The sequence below is a fragment of the Dipodomys ordii genome, unplaced genomic scaffold, assembly GCF_000151885.1.
Source record: "Dipodomys ordii isolate 6190 unplaced genomic scaffold, Dord_2.0 Scaffold17, whole genome shotgun sequence".
Classification (NCBI taxonomy): domain Eukaryota; kingdom Metazoa; phylum Chordata; class Mammalia; order Rodentia; family Heteromyidae; genus Dipodomys; species Dipodomys ordii.
Genome location: NW_012267233.1, coordinates 15,653,963 through 15,662,302, shown reverse-complemented (window position 1 = coordinate 15,662,302; position 8,340 = coordinate 15,653,963). Strand labels below are relative to the sequence as shown.

At 42.0% G+C, this 8,340-nt stretch overlaps 1 pseudogene; it reads left to right on the top strand.

The window, feature by feature from the left end:
- The first annotated feature begins 5,312 nt into the window (after nucleotides 1–5,312).
- On the top strand, nucleotides 5,313–6,123 carry LOC105982725 (annotated as a pseudogene).
- The last annotated feature ends 2,217 nt before the right edge of the window (nucleotides 6,124–8,340 follow it).

Sequence of the window (8,340 nt, the reverse complement as noted above, 5' to 3'; positions counted from 1 at the left end):
AAATCTTTAAAAAGATATATGAGTTTCACATTATCTCCAATTTGATAGTGCTAGTGGATGTGTAAGTTTTTTTAATGAATTTCCTTCATTTAGTCCTTTTACATACCTTCCCTGCCCTGCTTAATATAAGACCACTGATACAAACCCTTGCTTCTTTAAGGAACAGTCCATGAAACAGGAGCCAGTGGCTCATGTCTATAAGCCTAGCTATTCAGAAGGCTAAGATCCAGCCAAGATAGAAGAGTCTATGATCCTCTATGGCCAATTAATAAGCAAATGTTAGAGGGATGGCTCAAGTGGTAGAGCACCAATTATGAGCAAACAAGCCAAGCAAAAGCACAAGGCTCTGAGGTCAAGCCTTGGCATTAGCCAAAAAAAAAAAAGGAAGGAAAAAAGGTAGGAAGGAAGGAAAAAAAGAGAGGGAGGAAGAGAGAGAGAGAGAAAGAAGTCCAATGAGCCGACCACATCAGCTATCCCCTGTGGGAAATTCCTGAGGATTCAGATTCTGAGGCTCCACTGCAGAACTGTGATTTATGGTTTAAAGTTGGTGAGCACATTCAAGTATGAAGAACACTGCTCTAGAACATTCTGCAAACAATGAGAGCCATGTCCTCTTTTCCCTGTCATGTGTTTATCTGCTTTGAAACCAATGTTTGATAGGAGTATTTGGTTAGAAAACATTTTTCTTTTCCTAAAGCCAGGTAATTGGGGAAAAGCAAACAACTTTCTTTTTCAAATTAAAGTCCTTTGTTACTTGCTATAAACAACACTAATCAAAGTTGTATGTCTGCCTCAAAGACTTGTGCAGACATTTGTGGGTGGCTATATCCACAAGTGAAACAGCGGGCATCTGAGGACACAGTTGTCACCTCCCTTTCTGGATGGGCACTGGATTCTCCAATTACTGTAGTTGAGAGCCCCCCCCCCCCAGTCTGTCATCTTGGGAAGTTTCTCCCACTGATACTTCTTTCAGTAATCCCACTTAGCACGTATATCAGATGGTTGGCATTGTGTGCAGGAAAACAAGATAGAGATGAGCAATGTTTCCGTATTTTGATGCTACAAAGCAAATAATACAACATAGGCCCAGTTTCTAATGGATCATGTTAAGACATGGAAGACAAAGAGAAATGTGCTTGAGAAACTAAAGGCGGCTACATCCACTGAACGATTCTGGCTCTGAGCATTCACCTTAGGTACCTACACAATTTCTTTGCAATTTGTTTTCAAAATATGGGAGAAATCATTTCCACTATGTTAGTGATTTTGACTCTCTAAACAACAAAATTATTTAGAAAATAGTATCTCCCTTTAGTATGATTCTGTCTTATTAGGCAAGGTGAACCCTGCTCACTCTTGCCATTTTTTTACCACATGAATGTCTTTATTTGGATCCTATCTAGACTTCCTCCAACGCCCCCCCCCCATCAATACTGTATCCAAATTAAGAGCAAGAAGAAGGAAAGGTTGTCTAGCTAGGTTGTCTCTTTTCCTTTGAAGGTCTGGGGACAATAGTTGGCGATATTTAATATTTAATGCTCCTTCCTCAATCAGAAAAGTTGAACTCATAGGACAGAAGAGGGCAGCTACGTTTTGAGTCCATTTTTTAAAAATGAGTCTGGAAATTAAAACAAAATGACATTCACTCTTTCCAATCGTTGGTAAGTGTAAAGGAGTTTCTAAATTGTGTAAAAATGTGAAAAACTTTTTTCAGGTTATGATTTTATGGTCAATAAAAGGAATGGATTCACCACCTTTGGGACCACGAATCAAAGCTCTTAAATCACAAAGCAAAGCTCTAGAAGCACAGCTAGAAAGGGTAAGGAGGACATGGTCTGGAGATACAAACTCTCAGGCAGGCCAGATGTGAAAGCTGAAGACACACTTGAACTATGACATTGAGTTCATTAGCCCTAATAATCCTATCAAAATCAACTCCCTAGAGTCCAACAATTATCTAAAAGGAAAGAATAACTACATCCAGACTAAGCTAAATTGGCTGATTAAAAAGTGTTTAAGTACATGCAGTCAAAACATGAGCAATTCAGATGTGTTTCACTTTAGACTTACTTCTGTGGCTGTTGAACATTATATATTTGACCGTTGTAACCCAGGATTCTGAAGAAAGACATTGGCTTGATAATTTACCTCGACACTGTTATTATCCAAGGTTAAGTGGGCCTGGTAGCACATAATGCACAGAAAGTGCTGTGTTCTTCATGCTGAAGGAGGCTACTGGTTGGGACCTATGTTGTTTGTATTAGAAGTGTTATCATTCACTTTGCCATTGAAAACACCTGTTGGGAAGGCAAAGGTCAGAAGCTGTGTGTCCTTCCAAATTGCCCAGAGAGATAGTTCTGTGTCAGGACCAGACACACCTGGAACAGTCTCCTTAACCAGACATGGTGTAGGTGGGGGTGCAGCAATACCACTTGATAATTGATGAAGCCATTTGGCAGCTCAAATGAGTCTCATTTCAGAAACCCAGAAAAGATTTGAGTTATAATTTGAATAGAATAATAAATTAAATGTCACTGTGATGGGGTAAGCAAAGGAATCTTACTGGGGTAAGTAGATGCTGATTATAATTTGAGAACTGGGGAAAAAACAAATTGTATTTGGCAGCATGAAAAGAAATGATTATATGTGTCAAGGTTAAGAAAAATAACTTCTGTTTTCAGTAAAGATTTGCTTTGGAAGTGGAATGTGTTAACACTTGAGTGGAAGAAAGAAAAAGAATCCTATAAATGTTAAGGGGAGAAATGTATTGTGTTTGGTCATTATTGAGGTTAAGAGTTAATATTGGAAATAATGAGAGACAGTGACTAAGGAGAAATCAGATTGAAAAGGTTATTGTTTATCTTCTGAATGTAATGATATAAACTGTTTTGTCTTGCAGCTCAGATTCATTCAATAAGTCATAGCTGCATGGAATACTGTGTCAAAGAATCCACCATGTTTGGAATCTTAAGAAAAGATTAGCAATGAGCTTTACAACATGGGGGGGGGGGAGGATTGGGTGGGGAAAGGGGGAAGCTGGGTAGGGATGTGAAGGGTAAACAAAGGAGGAGGCTACAATGCTTGGTAAGAAATGTACGCATTATCCTGCCCATGTAATTGTAACCCCTCTGTACAGTATGTTCACAAATTAAATTAAATTAAGAAAAGATTAGCAATGTCCATCCTAGGAGCTGGATGGAAGTCTACATACTTCATCTGCTGGCTTAGTCCTATAGCAAAGGAAATTTAAAAAAACAAACACACAACAAAAAACCCTAACTGTTAAACAGAGAGATCAACATGCCTATTACAAAGGATAAAATTTGCCTCTAAATTTTTAAATTTCAACACTTGTGCTGAAGAAAATATACCAGAACAACTGCAATTTGAATTTGTTTGTTGACTGATTCAATGAACAGTCTGGATGCCTACAAGTATAGCACCAGGAATAAAGAACAGGCAAGAAAAATTGCTCTTATACTCTGGCAGTTCACAGTCTAGTAAGCAAGACAGAGAAGTAAACCAACCACCAGCTGTAGAGAGAGGGAAGTTGAGGATACTAGAGTAAGCTGAAAAAAAAATAGCTACCTCAAAAACATGAAGAGGGGTAAGGAGGAGATGATATAATAAATCAAATGTCACTATAAAAAAGTTACTATAATGGAGCAAGAAAAGGAAACATAATGAGATAAGTAGATGTTGATTATAATTAGAGGTATGGAAGAGAAAACAAACCACATTTACCAACATGAAAAAGTGACTATATATATATATATATATATATATATATATGTATGTATGTATCAGATTAAAAAAGGAAGGAGGAGGAGGAAAAGAATTGAAGGGAAAGAGGGGGAAGAAGAAGAAAGGAAGATAAAAAGCTTTGTAGATGAGATTAAAGATTTTTTATGTATTATTTTTAGTGTTTTATTAGCATATACTAAATTTAAATAGTAAGGGTTTTCATTATGATATTTCCATAAATGCATATGATTTACCTAGTTTACATCCACCTCTTCTATTACTCTTCCTTATCTCCTCCATCCTTCCTCTTCTTTCTTTTCCCTTCTACTTGCACTTATTGGATGATCCTAAAAGCAATCAAATATACTCATATAAAAGACAGACAGAGCCTGTGCCAGTGGCTTGCTTCTCAGAAGGTTGAGATCTAAGGATTGTGGCTCAAAGCTAGCACAGGTAGAAAAGTTCCTGTGAGACTCTTATCTCCAATTAACCACTTGAAAACTGGGAGTGGCACTGTGGCTCACATGGTAAAGCACTAGCCTTGAGCACAAAGGGCTCAGGGACAGCACCCAGGCCCTGAGTTCAAGCCCTACAACCAAGTTAAAAAAAAAAAGAAAGAAAAAAAGACAGACAAAGGAAGATTTAACAGAAGAAGTCGGGACAGTGTGGCCACAGATCAGAGAATGGAGTGATGCAACCATAAACTATAAGGTAAGGAATTCTGGCAGCCACCAGAAGATGGAATCTGGAAGAAGCAAGGATCTGACTCTCTTTTATAGTCTCTAAGGAAGCATGGCCATGCCAACACCTTGATTTTAACTCAGTGATACTCATTTCAGATTTCTGGCTTATAGAACTGTGACTGAATAAATTTATATTGTTTCCATTCACACAAAAAAATAATAATTTGTTACAACAGACATACAAAACAACAGTTCGTGGGAGATTTGCTCATTGTGGATGCTTGGGGAATTGGGTCAAACTGATTCTGGCTGACTTAAGAAAAAAAATTCCCTGCACCGGTATGAGGTGTGGGTAGGGAAACTTCAGGCTCATAGGATCTCAAAGGACTAGAGGAATAAGCTCAAAAAACTGGGTGGAACCTTAGGAAGCTGCACATGTGAGTGAAATAGGTAAGCCTTCTAGAAGTCTGCTGCCCTTGCTACTGGAAAAAAAGAAATGTGCTGTGGTCTTTTGTAGAGGAAGGGAAAGGGAAGTCTTTTTTTGCCATTAACTCACAGTCCAAAATTCCAAGCATACAATCCGATTGAATGAGACCTTAATTGTTAGGGGATGGGAGAGAAAAAATGCATATGGCAATTTCTTGAGTGGACGAAGAGTAAAGAATCTCTCAAACACTACCTGTAAGAGAATGCTTTCGCTCCCCTGCGCTGCCCTCGCTCACAGCCATCTGCAGGACCGGGTAGCCCCAGGTCTGTGGAGAGAAAGGAAGGCCTTGCAGTTGAAATGTAGAAGACAGAAGCAGTGTGCTAAGGAGTTGAAGATACTGGAAATCTATCAGGCTCTAAATTTTTTGTAAGCCAGAGGATGAGTAACCAGTAGACACAAGAGGTTGAAAACATTTGACTGCACTGCAAACCCTGATATAACTTGCTTTTCTATAAGTTGGAGCCAAAGAACACAATGAGTATGAGAAAGTGTCATGGTAGGTCAGTAAGTTCTAGACAAGCCCAGAAGCGAACTCAGGAGGCAGCTGCCCACCCCTGAGAGTTCCTTGGAAGCCGAACCCATAGAAGTTGTGGAAACTGGTGGAGATGAAATTGTGGACCTCAGAAGTGGCGCTGTAGCTCAAGTGATAGAGCGCTCGCCTTGAGCTGAAGAGCTGAGGGACAGCGCCCAGGCCCAGAGTTCAAACCCCACGACCGACAAAAAAAAAAAAAAAAAACACTATGAAATATTTGGGAAAAAAAAACACTATGAAATTGTGGACCTCACCTGTGAATCTTTGGAACCAGTGATTGTCGACTTGACTCATAATGACTCCGTGGTGATCATTGATGAAAGGAAGAGGCCAAGGAGGAATGTAAGAAGGCTGTGCCAAAACCATGCCGACAGCTGTGTGGTGAGCAGCGATGATGAGGAGCTGTCCAGGGACCGAGATGTGTATGTGACCACCTACACTCCCAGAGGCGCGAGGGGGGAGGGGACCACAGGACCCAGGCCCTCTGGTACTGTCAGTCGTCCAATCTGCATGGATGGATACTCTGAGATTGTACAGAATGGTTGTCTGATTGTTTCTATAGAATGTGGCCATGTCTTCTGTAGCCAGTGCCTCTGTGATTCCCTTAAGAATGCTAAACCTGCCCAACTTGTAGGAAAAAGATCAGCCACAAACGGTCCCACCCCCTTTCTATGTGAAATGGTCAGATCTGCTCAGGAGAGAACAATGGACAGACAGCCATCCGGGCTGTACACATGCTATCTGCCTCCAGTTTCCTGAGCTCAAAACGACTGTTTCAAAACTAACAACTGGTTTGAAAACTGCTCTTTGGTTTTCAACTCCCTCAGATCCTCTTGTTACCCTGTTTGACGCTTTTGGAGCTGGATCCAGGGGCACTCCCAGACCAGTCTGCCTCTCTGCTCCTCTGGAGTGGTCCTGTCCCTGAGTGGGAGAAAAGGAGACGACATGATTGAGGTGAGCCTCTTTCCGGAGCCACATATTTGCCAAGAAGTTTCTCTCATGGGAACGCTTGCCCCAGCTCTCCTGGGAGCAGGACCTTCCCAGACATCTACCAATCGACCAGTCTGCTACACAGTGACGCAGCCAGACCCGGGCCAGCTGGCCCACAGTCTAACCACTGGACGTTGTTCTTTCTTCCCTTGAGAGTCGGAGGTGACCCGTGATTCCACCTGCACCTTACCATTGATGTGCAGTGTTTTCTGCAAATCAAGAGAACCTCTCTGCAGGGCATCCTGTTTCCTAAGAACAAGAAAGTGCAATAAAGCCCATTGTTTACCTGCTCTTTTGCTGCCCAGGAGATGTAGCACTGCTAATGTCCTCACAACCCAGCCTGGCCTGCGGAGCAGGACCCACCTCACCCCATCTCTGCTCACCAACTGTTCTCAGGAACCCTAACCGTGTTCCAAAGTTACTCACCTGCACAGGAGATGCAAGGCCAATAGGGCAGTCACGTGTTTGGATGTCCTCTCTTCTGATAAAATAAGTCCTGTGTGGGCCACAAGTCCTCTAGTCATTTCCCACTGCCTAATATCTGCCTAAATGTAGGTAGCGAGAGTTTGGTGGCAGTGATTGTGGCCTTACCAGCCGCTCACTTTCCGTGCATTTCCCCAGGTCACTGTCGTCCCATTAACAGATGTTGGCCACCTGACCTGACGCGTCACTTGGCTTTACCTCCCTTCCTTACTTCAGAAGCTGGCCAGTTGGGTTTTGATCCTTTGGGCTTTAGACTGCACCATATATTTTGGTCAAGGCATGGTGGTTCTCTCTCCCCATCAGGCCGCATAAACCTCTGCTCCACTCTGCAGGTGTGGGAACCTCAGGTTCTCTGGAAGGTGTCAAGGAGTCCTATTGGCTCCGAGAGCACCAGGCACGGGGTAGCTTACAGTGGAGAGGGCTTGAGGGCCTGCTAGCCCCTACCCCCACACCTCTCAAGAGCAAGCCAAGGAAGTGGCACTGCTGCTCAAGTGGGAGAGCGCTCGCCTTGAGCTGAAGAGCTGAGGGACAGCGCCCAGGCCCAGAGTTCAGGCCCCACGACCAACCAAAAAAAAGAGCAAGCCAAACCAACAGCCTTTGGGTGACCTTCAGTGTACCTTTCTGAAAGAGCAGGGACTCAGCACAGAACTCACTTCAAATGGGGCTGAAAGAGTGTCCTTCCTCTATAAAAGTTCCTTTCCATCCTCTCTTTTTAACTATTTGACCTATTTCCAGTTCATTTGAATGAGAGTAATAAGGAGCACCAGCTCCTGTCATGACTCAGGGTGCAGATCTGCCTTCTGTTTGGACATCATGGCTCTTTCGCTCCCTCTGGGCTTCATGAAATGCTCTTGTTGTGTCCTAGTGGTACCCAGACATGAGGAGCCAAGGAAACCCTGCAGCCAGTTGACCTCTACATATGGCAACACCTGTTTAAAACTTTTTATGTTTAATTTTTTATAGTTAATGCAAACTTTATTTATAAAAGACTATGAAATTCGTTTTCTCATGCCATGCATTCATACAGAATACAGTGACCCTTCAAGGCTACAGTGAGAAAAGCTCACAAACTCAACAGAAAACTATTAAAGAGTTTCTAATAGTTAAAAGCTAGGAAAGATTAGGACAATTTTACAAATGAGCAAGTAAAAACAAAACAAAAGGAGGAGGATATGGAACCTAGTCTGAGCTGAGGACAGCTGTTTCAGACTGCACACTAAGCTAATCCACGACAGTCTTCTAGAGGTGGTATCAGAATGATGCTGTGCAAATGGGAGGCACAGAGGGCCATGTTTAATCTTTTAAAACAGCTTACGTGGTTGATCATAGAAGTTGTATTCATTCTAAATTAAGTTGGGAAGAAGGTGTTTGATTCTATTCATCAGAAAGTGCAAACTAGGAAAAGGTTGGTATGAAAAAAA